Source organism: Leptonychotes weddellii, chromosome 9 (genome assembly GCF_054177405.1).
Source record: "Leptonychotes weddellii isolate Sample4059 chromosome 9, ASM5417740v2, whole genome shotgun sequence".
In the NCBI taxonomy this organism is placed as follows: domain Eukaryota; kingdom Metazoa; phylum Chordata; class Mammalia; order Carnivora; family Phocidae; genus Leptonychotes; species Leptonychotes weddellii.
The window spans coordinates 38,829,887-38,838,662 of NC_138377.1; the positions used below are offsets into that span (position 1 = coordinate 38,829,887).

An 8,776-nucleotide genomic window follows, 5' to 3' on the forward strand; every position below is an offset into this window, starting at 1 on the left:
AGAAGCAACATTAAATGCTATCCTGGAAGCTTAGAGGGGACAGTTTTGCAAAAAATATAAGGCAGATGAAGCAAGTTCCCAAGTAGTGTTGACATGTATTTCTCATATAAAAAATATAATTGCAACATTAGCGTTAGCGTGATATAGATTCTAAAGCATCGTCACCACATTAAATGGGACTACACAAGAAAGCTGTAAGATTTCTATAAGCCACTGCAGTGCCTTGACTTTGCAGCCACATTATGTATGTTTTAAGCTACTGACAGATGCTCACGAACATGAGCTACCCAAATTCCACACCACTGGTGATAGTGACAAGACCTGACAGGTGTAATTAAGCAACCGTGAGTTCAATTAAAAATTTTATTTGCAAAACTGGCTACATTTCAAGACTCTGATTCTTTCTTAAGACTCAGTTAATTTTGAAAATTCAATGCTCCTTAACTCGTGCGTTCTGCTACCAAAATGGAGACTTTAGTTAAAATTATTATTACAGTTGAACACCAAACGGGAATTTTCAACCACTGACTTATTTTGTTTCTAATTCTTTTAGTCTTGGTTCATGAACTTATGTTCTTCAAAAGTTATAAATAAGTCTTAAATCTAGAAAACAAGTATTGTTTCCTTCCACCCGCCTATTTGAGGAAACCCAAAATCTGTGTGAAAAGAATACCCAAAGTGTATTCCCTAACAATGCAATCAGCTACAGTTCCCTTCAGTTGGTTTTTCTGTGTGCTGTTTTGCTACAGCAACAGTATGGGAGGTTTCTATCCTCAGATGCCCTCTCCTGAAAACCTTTTATGCTCCATGAAAAGGGTTTAGCTTGCAAGACATATCAAAGTCTATCACTATAGATTTACTATTGACTAAATATTCTTCTGAGGTTAAGAACAATTACAATTGCTGAGTCTCAAAATAAACAAAACTGATGAAGATCTATTTTAGCATCATTTAGATCACCAAGCGAGATTATTACATAGATAATCACAATTATGCCATTCATGAAGGAGATGTGCGGGCATCATGAAGCAAAGCGAACAGCACATATTAATTACTGATACCTCCTTTGCTCAGATCACTCATCAACTGTGAGACGTGTAACTTGAAAATTTCAAAACAGAGGTTTAAGTAAAACAACTACTAAAATTCCCAGCGTCTCAAAAAAAGAAAAGAAAAGAAAAAGAAAATCAGGAAAAGGAAGATATCCAAGAAAAGCACTAATCCCACGCCATCATTTTCAGTCAAAGCAGGTAATACAGCACTGTCATCTCCTTGACTACTTCTCCCCGAGCTGTGAAGCTGGAGGGTCACATTGTCTTGGCCCATGTACCCCAGCACCTCACCCAGCTCCCTGATACACTACAGTTGGGAGGAGAGGTCTGAGAGAGCCCCTCCGTGTGGCATTCATCACATTCTCAAGGTTTCCCCCGACCCTGCCCCCACCAAGTCTACCCTCCCAACTTTCTCTCCCACTGATCAAATACTGAACTTCAAAATGCCATTTCTGTGTCCCTCAAGTCTGAATATATATTAAGTGTTCCACCAAAAAAAGGTGCATATCCATCTTCAGAACTCCAAAGGTTGCCTTGCCCACCAGCCCCCTCCAAAGCTGCCCCTGATACGTAACTGCAACTGACTCCAAGTTCAGTTCCTTTCAGGACACATAGACCTGAACCCTCTTCCTACCAAGAGGACAAACCAAGAAGAAACTGTTTGATCAAATTCATCCTATTGGACGAGGAGAACTGGGAAGAGAAACTGAAAATAAGGAGAGTCTGCAAAAAGCAGTGCACATGGGCATATTATCATGTGTGAATATTTTAAAAAATACTCCCCAAACCCAGTCAATCCAACTGGTGAGTACCATCAACATCCAAAAATGAATTGAGAAGAAAAAAAAAAAAAACAGCATCACTTCTTGTCCCAAACTCATCCCTGGCACCTGTCAAAGTCACAGCATCCGGCTTAATACCTTCTAGCGCCGCCCCCCTCCCCTACCCCCCCAAGCTCCATGCCTTACGGTGACAGACTCCCATCTCAGCTGGCTGGCTTCCCTAGTCCCTGAGCTAAGGTGAGAAAACAAGACAAATGTTCTGGCTCTGCATCCCAATTAATTTAAGAACTTACTTCCCTGTGGATCCTAATTTGGGATCTATGAGTTTCAATGAATTACATCATAGTGACATTAGGACAAGCCTTATAAAGGAGTTATTAAACATTACTGCTGCATGAGGTCCCTATTGGTCATTCAGAAGATTGATACATCCCTCAAGAGAAAAATGAAATAAATCTAAGCTTTTTGCTGGCATCCTTTTCATTATCCATAATGCTCACTCTGAGCCCTGCTCTTGGTACTTCAATCCCCCTTCTCTACCACTGGCTTATTAACTTCACCCCGGAACACATTTTTGCCCCCCTCTATCCTAAAACCACCACCAGTCTTCCCTTCATCAAAGTGCCAAACTTCTTAGGGACCACAGTCCATCTGCTGCTTCAATCCCAGCTCTTTCCCACTTACTCTCTGCAAGCTCTTCCAGGGACCGGCCCGAAGCTGCCTAGTGGGCTCGCCCCCAGCCTTCCCACACTAACCCGACCCTGCCCAGCCTGCAAGTGTGCTGCTCCCAGCACCTGCAACAAGCTTTCCTTTCTGGATCTCCTTCTGCCTCTACTGTGCAAAGCCCTTGCCTGGGCCCGAAAGGTAGGACACAGAAGAGAAATACAGGTAATTCCTAATGATACAAACTGTAACTTCATGCGCATGTGTTAGAAGAGAAAAGATATCCTTACCTAGTCGGTTTCTCTACTTCCTGAGGAAGTGATAAGGATGTCTCCCAAGGCGACTCCCAAGGAGTTCCTGTTCTTTATAATCTGATACTCTAGGCAGTCTGCCTGGAGAATCACTTTTTGACTTTAGAAATAATTCTAAAGATGAACCTGAGTCAGCAAGAAGAGTGAAGGGCAATGAGTAGCAAGCTACAGGTCGGGGTAGAGAACCCTGCCATCCACTTCCAAGCCAGGCTCCCCAGAAAGGCATCCACGGCACACATAGACCCCAAACCTCCTGACTCTAACTCCCGACCCAGCTTTCATCCCCAGCACCTCTGCTGCGTCTGGCCACTGGCCTCAGCTTGACTTTGTAGTCACAGCTCCTGCCTCCCCTCCCTGCAGGGCAGGTGTGTGCTCAGCCCAAGTGCATGCTCAGACCGGCTACTGTAACAGGGGTCCCTGTCCCTTCCAGCCTCCAGAACCCTCACAGGTAAGAGGAGGGGTTATGGTGAATTGTACTGTTCTCCGCAACAGCATCAGATGTTGACGACATGAGCTTGGCCGTGGAGCTGCCACCTGCGGGACTATGACAGAACCCTTCAAAGTCAGAATCTTCTTCCTCCAAAAGCAGATCAATAAGGCAGCATTGAGAAGCTTCAGTTGTCCGCAGGAAGCCTGTCACGGGCCACCCCTTCCTCATCTCATAGGTCATGTCTTTCAATTCCCCTGGGGGAGCTCAGCTAAACCTGTGTGGGGTCAGGGTTCCAGACACAGAGGCTCTCCCTCAGAGGCCAGGGGCCCAACCTGCCGGGAGGAGAACAGGGCAAGCCTGAGGCCAACGATGTCTGCTATCTGCCTGCAGATCATTGATTTCAATGTTCCACAGAACCGCACTTCCACTCCCGGGGAGAGCCAACCTGTATGAATTTGCAAGGATTATGAGTTTTGGTAGAAAGGATTTTTCTATTTAAAACAAGGAAAAGAAATGACTTAGCTGGATCTGTGGGGGTTGGGGGTGGGAATTAAAGAGTCTTTTTAATAGTATCCATACCTGACCCCTGACTTGGAATTCAGTCATTTGGCAACTTCACCAGCTAGAAGTAGTAAACACAAAATACCACGTTTAATATTTTTATTATTATTATTGTCATTGTTATTATTAAGTAGGCTCCATGTGCAGCATGGAGCCCGATGCGGGGCTTGAACTCACAACCCTGAGGTCAAGACCTGAGCTGAGATCAAGAGTCAGACGCTTAACCAAATGAGCCACCCAGGTGCCCCCATTTAATATTTTTATAACAAAATTTCTCTAGAACTTTAACATCAAATACCTATCTTATTTCTAGTCACCAATCCATCTATCCCAAATATATTTATTTCTCACCACATGCCAGGTATTATGTTTAGAGCTGAAGAAACACACATTAGGATATGCTGTGTACTCTAACAAGGTCGGAAAACTTATCTGAAAATATGTACAACACAAAATACAAGATGCTCTGTAAGAGGCACACCCGAAGTACAATGGAGCATTCGATGCAGCCTGTGGATGTCAGCGAGAGGACATGGCAATGTGATGGCATGCTTCATAGGGATGACAGCTATGGCAATACTAGGACATCTCAGCCCAGAGGTCCACCTCCCAACCGAAAACCACCTCATCACGTCCTGACGCCATGATAACCTTCCCAGTGGTCAGAGCCAGTCAGGAGCGAGAAAGCAACTGGGGACACATAAGAGTAGCAAGCTAGAATTGCTTCAGGGCTGGAAACAGCCTTCCCCAATACCAAGAAGGAGCAGAGGGAATGGGGCAAAGGCGCACAGACTTGAGATTTTTATCTTCTCTTATGTGGCTTCTCAGTTGGTTGTGTTGCAGGATCAAGAGTCACAGTAGCTACGTAGGCTAAAAAGGCTTCTGAGTGGCTTAGAAATCTTGCATACGCAATACACTCAGAAAGAGTGGACTGCACCCCAAAATTCCTGGTAGTCCCTTCAGACCAAGGAAATGAGCGATAGCACCAAAAGCAACCATGGTTTATTCCAGTTATTTTTAATTAGAGGGCAAAAGGTTCATTTTTCATTTACATGGAGAGAAAACTCTACAGATGTCCAGCCACAGGTCAGACAGAAGTAGCGGAGTCCTAGCCCCTCAATTGACTGACTATGGGGCTCCAGTCAGAAGACTAACCCCAGGGGCTGTCTGCCTGGTACCCCAAGTCCTGCCATTGTTGTAGGCAACTCTCAATGTACTTGGTGGTCAGATGGAACCTTAGCCTTTCAATTCTTTGATCTTAACAGCAGACTTTCCCTGTATTCATCTGCTCTCAAGGCCATTCTCTGGCCATGATCCTCTCTTTATGTTTGGGAATCTTAAATGTGAACCAATCTGCTTACGAACCCCTATTTCAATTCTTTGACTTGAGAATTCTGCATTATTTATTTCTGCAATTCATCAAGCCCTTCCTACTGGTCTCTAGCTTTCCCCCTTTTAAAATTTTTATTTAAAATGGATCGTGGATCACCACATCAAAAACCAATGATGTATTGTATGGTGACTAACAAAATAATAAAATTAAAAAAAAAAAAAAGTACCTGTACATTGTTTAAATCATTCTACAAGGCTTCAACTGAAACTCAGAAAATATCTGCCCCATTCCCCCGTCCTTCCAGGCTGATGTCCCCATCCCAGAGAAAACCACTTCAACTCTTGTGGTGGTTTCTAAACTTCTTCTGTAATGTTAAACAGCACGCTTTCCAATTTCAGACATTATCCGCGGACTAACATTTCCTTCTTCCTTTTCTGCACCCCTCCCCCCTTCATCAACACAACACATTCTTTTCATTCTTCCCATAGGGTTATCTATGATTTTTGGTGAAATCAGTATTCACTGTTGGTGTTGTTTTGACTATATTAACACTGTTTAGAGCTGAGCCCTGTAGCGAACTATGGTTAAATTTTTCTTGTTTGATTTTTTATTTTATTTATTTGCTTTATCTTTTGATTTGTGTTGATCATGAATTAATCTCTAGACTCTCGCATAGAAGTCTAGAACTCTCTCAATGCAGTCATATGTATCATTCATTGGATCCAAGGGGACACATAAGAGTAGCATTTTTTCATGGATATTCTTGCTTATCAATCTTCAGTCTTTTGCTCCCATATGGATGGAGTATTCTCTAGGCCTGCTCTACAGTTGTCATCCTGGGATTACCTTCCTCAGCCTGGGAGACCCCTTTGCCTTTATCTTCTGCTGGATATTACCTGGATCCCATGCACTCCTCCTTATTTACTTTCTCATCTGGATAGAGCACATCCCTTCTTAGCTTCATGAGAAAGGATACACAGGCAGTTAAATTTTTACATCCTTCCATATTTGAAGATGTCTCCATATCCAGATGATCATTTAATATGAAGTAGAACTTTAGGCTGGGAATCATTTTCACTCACAGTCTTGAAGATACTGCTTCACTGTGTTGTTCATGCAAAGACCCAGGTCATTCTCATTCCTTGACTTGTACAGGTGATGATTTTTCTCTCTGGAAGCGACTAGGATTTATTATCTCTGGCATTCTGCATTTCACAATAATATGCCTTGAAGTGGCTTCTGTTCCACCACAGTGTTGGACCCTTCGTGTGAGTATTGGTTCCATCTGAAGATTCATCATCAGTTCTGGGATCTTTTATCCCATTTTATCCCATTACTCCTTTGGTAACGCCTTTCCTTCTAGCGTGCTTGCTCTCTGTAAGGTTCATACTAATTGAACATTAGATTTCCTAGACTGATCCTCTTTTCTTTTTTTTAATTTCAATTTCCACTTATTTTTCTGTTCTACATTCTAAGGAGATTCTCTGAACCTTTGATTTATTTTTAACCTGACTCATTTTTCCACAACATTTTGTTTTGAAAAAAATTCAGTTATATAAGTAGTTTTAAAAACTAGTACAAGGGCAGAGCAAGATGGAAGAGATATAGGAGACCCGGATTTTCTGTGGTCCCAGGAATACAGCTGGATAGGGATCAAACAATTCTGAACACCTACGGACTCAACAGGAGATCGAAGAAAAGAATAGCAGTAACTCTCTGAACAGAAAAGCGACCACTTTCTGGAAGGTAGGACATGCAGAGAAGTGAATCCGAGGCGGTATTCTGAAGGATAGATGGCGGGGGAGGGGGCCTCCGTCAGCTGCTTCTGGCAAGTGATAGAGCCGTGGAGCACAAAATCGGAACTTTTAGAAGTCGGCTCCGCCAAGGGGTGTCGCTCCTGTGGCTAAGTGGGGTTGGAACCCTTGTGGGACAGTGTGGTCTCGGGACCCTCGGGGTCACAGAAAGACCGGGGGTGCCTGAGTGAAGCAGAGCTCCCAGGTATCGGAGCGGGGAAGCCGGCTGCAGAGATGGAGCCGAGGTGCGGGCTCTCAGCTCGGGGTTGCCATGAACCATGATCCGTGGCACAGTCGGGCCACTGCTCCTCCAGCAGGGACCCAACAAGCGGCAGATCCGGGGAGACTCCCCTTCCTCCCCCTGGAGGAGCGGCGTGGGAGTGCACCGCAGGGATCTGCTGGGTTTGGAGACCACACGGGGTCGGGTGCCAGAGATAGAAACGCGCGATCACAGGCCGGGTGAGCACGGAGTGCGGCCAGAGACCGGGGAGATGGGAGTGACTGACGGCTTTTCTCTGGGGGCTCACTGAGGAGCGGGGCCCTGAGTTCTCAGCTCCTCCGGGGCAGAGATTGGGAGGCCGCCATTTTCACTCTCGTCCTCCAAAGCTGTACGGAAATAAAATCTCCTGAGAGCAAGCCGGAGCAGATTACTTAGGCGGGACCGGCAAGTGCGGGGCAATTCCGCCTCTGGCAAAGACATTTGGGAACCACAGCAACAGGCCCCTCCCGCAGAAGATCAGCAAGAACAGCCAGCCAAGACCAAGTTTACCCATCAATGAGAATGGCAGAACTCCAGCACTAGGGGAATACTGCACATAGAATCCATGGCTTTTTTACCATGATTCCTTAGTCTTTCAAAGTTAATTTTTTTTTAACTGTCTTTTCTTTTTTTTTTTTGAATTTTTCTTTTTCCTTTTTCAACCAACATCTTATCAATCCCTTTTTTAAAAAATATTTTTTATTTTTCATTTTTAGAGTCATATTCTATCCCTTCATAGTAGTTACCCTTATTTTTGGTGTATATATATAAATATATGTTGTTCTCTCTTTAAAATTTTGAGATACAGTTTCTTCTAAGAGATCAAAATATACCCTAAATCTCTAGTGTATGGCTTTGTTCTAGTCTCCTTCCTGATCACAGTCTCTCCCCCCGTTTTAAATCCTCTTCTTTTTTCAACCAACTTATCAATTCCTTTTATAAAGTCTTTTATAATTTTCATCTTTACAGTCATATTCATCCCTTCATCGTATTAACCCTTATTTTTGTACATATGTAAGTTTTTCTTTCTTTAAAATTTTGGGAGGCACTTTCTTCTAACAGACCAAAATACACCCCAAATCTGGTGTGTGGCACTGATCTATGCACCAGCCTGATCATATCTCATCACACTGTTTTTTTGTTTTGCTTTGTTTTTGTTTGTTTTATCTTTTTCTTTCTTTTTTCTGTTTTTTTCTTTCTTTCCCTTTCTTTTCCCCCGGTTTCAGGTCTTTTCTGATTTGTTTAGTGTATATTTTCTGGGGACGTTGTTACCCTGTTAGCATCTTGTCCTCTCATTCATCTGTTCTCCTCTGGACAAAATGACAAGATGGAAAAAATCACCTCAACAAAAAGAACAAGAGGCAGTACTGACTGCCAGGGACCTACTCAATACAGACATTAGTACAATGTCGGACCTAGGGTTCAGAATGATGATTTTAAAGATACTAGCTGGGCTTGAAAAAAGCATGGAAGTTATTAGAGAAACGCTTTCTGGAGAAATAAAAGAACTAAAATCTAACCAAGTCAAAATCAAAAAGGCTATTAATGAGGTGCAGTCAAAAATGGAGGCTCTAACTGCTAGGATAAATGAG

The 8,776-nt window shown here is 43.3% G+C and overlaps 1 protein-coding gene across 1 annotated transcript in view; it reads right to left on the bottom strand.

The window, feature by feature from the left end:
• PELI2 (pellino E3 ubiquitin protein ligase family member 2) overlaps window positions 1-8,776 on the bottom strand; it is a 180,603-nt gene that overhangs the window by 86,590 nt on the left and 85,237 nt on the right. The gene's annotated exons all lie outside the window — the stretch shown is intronic.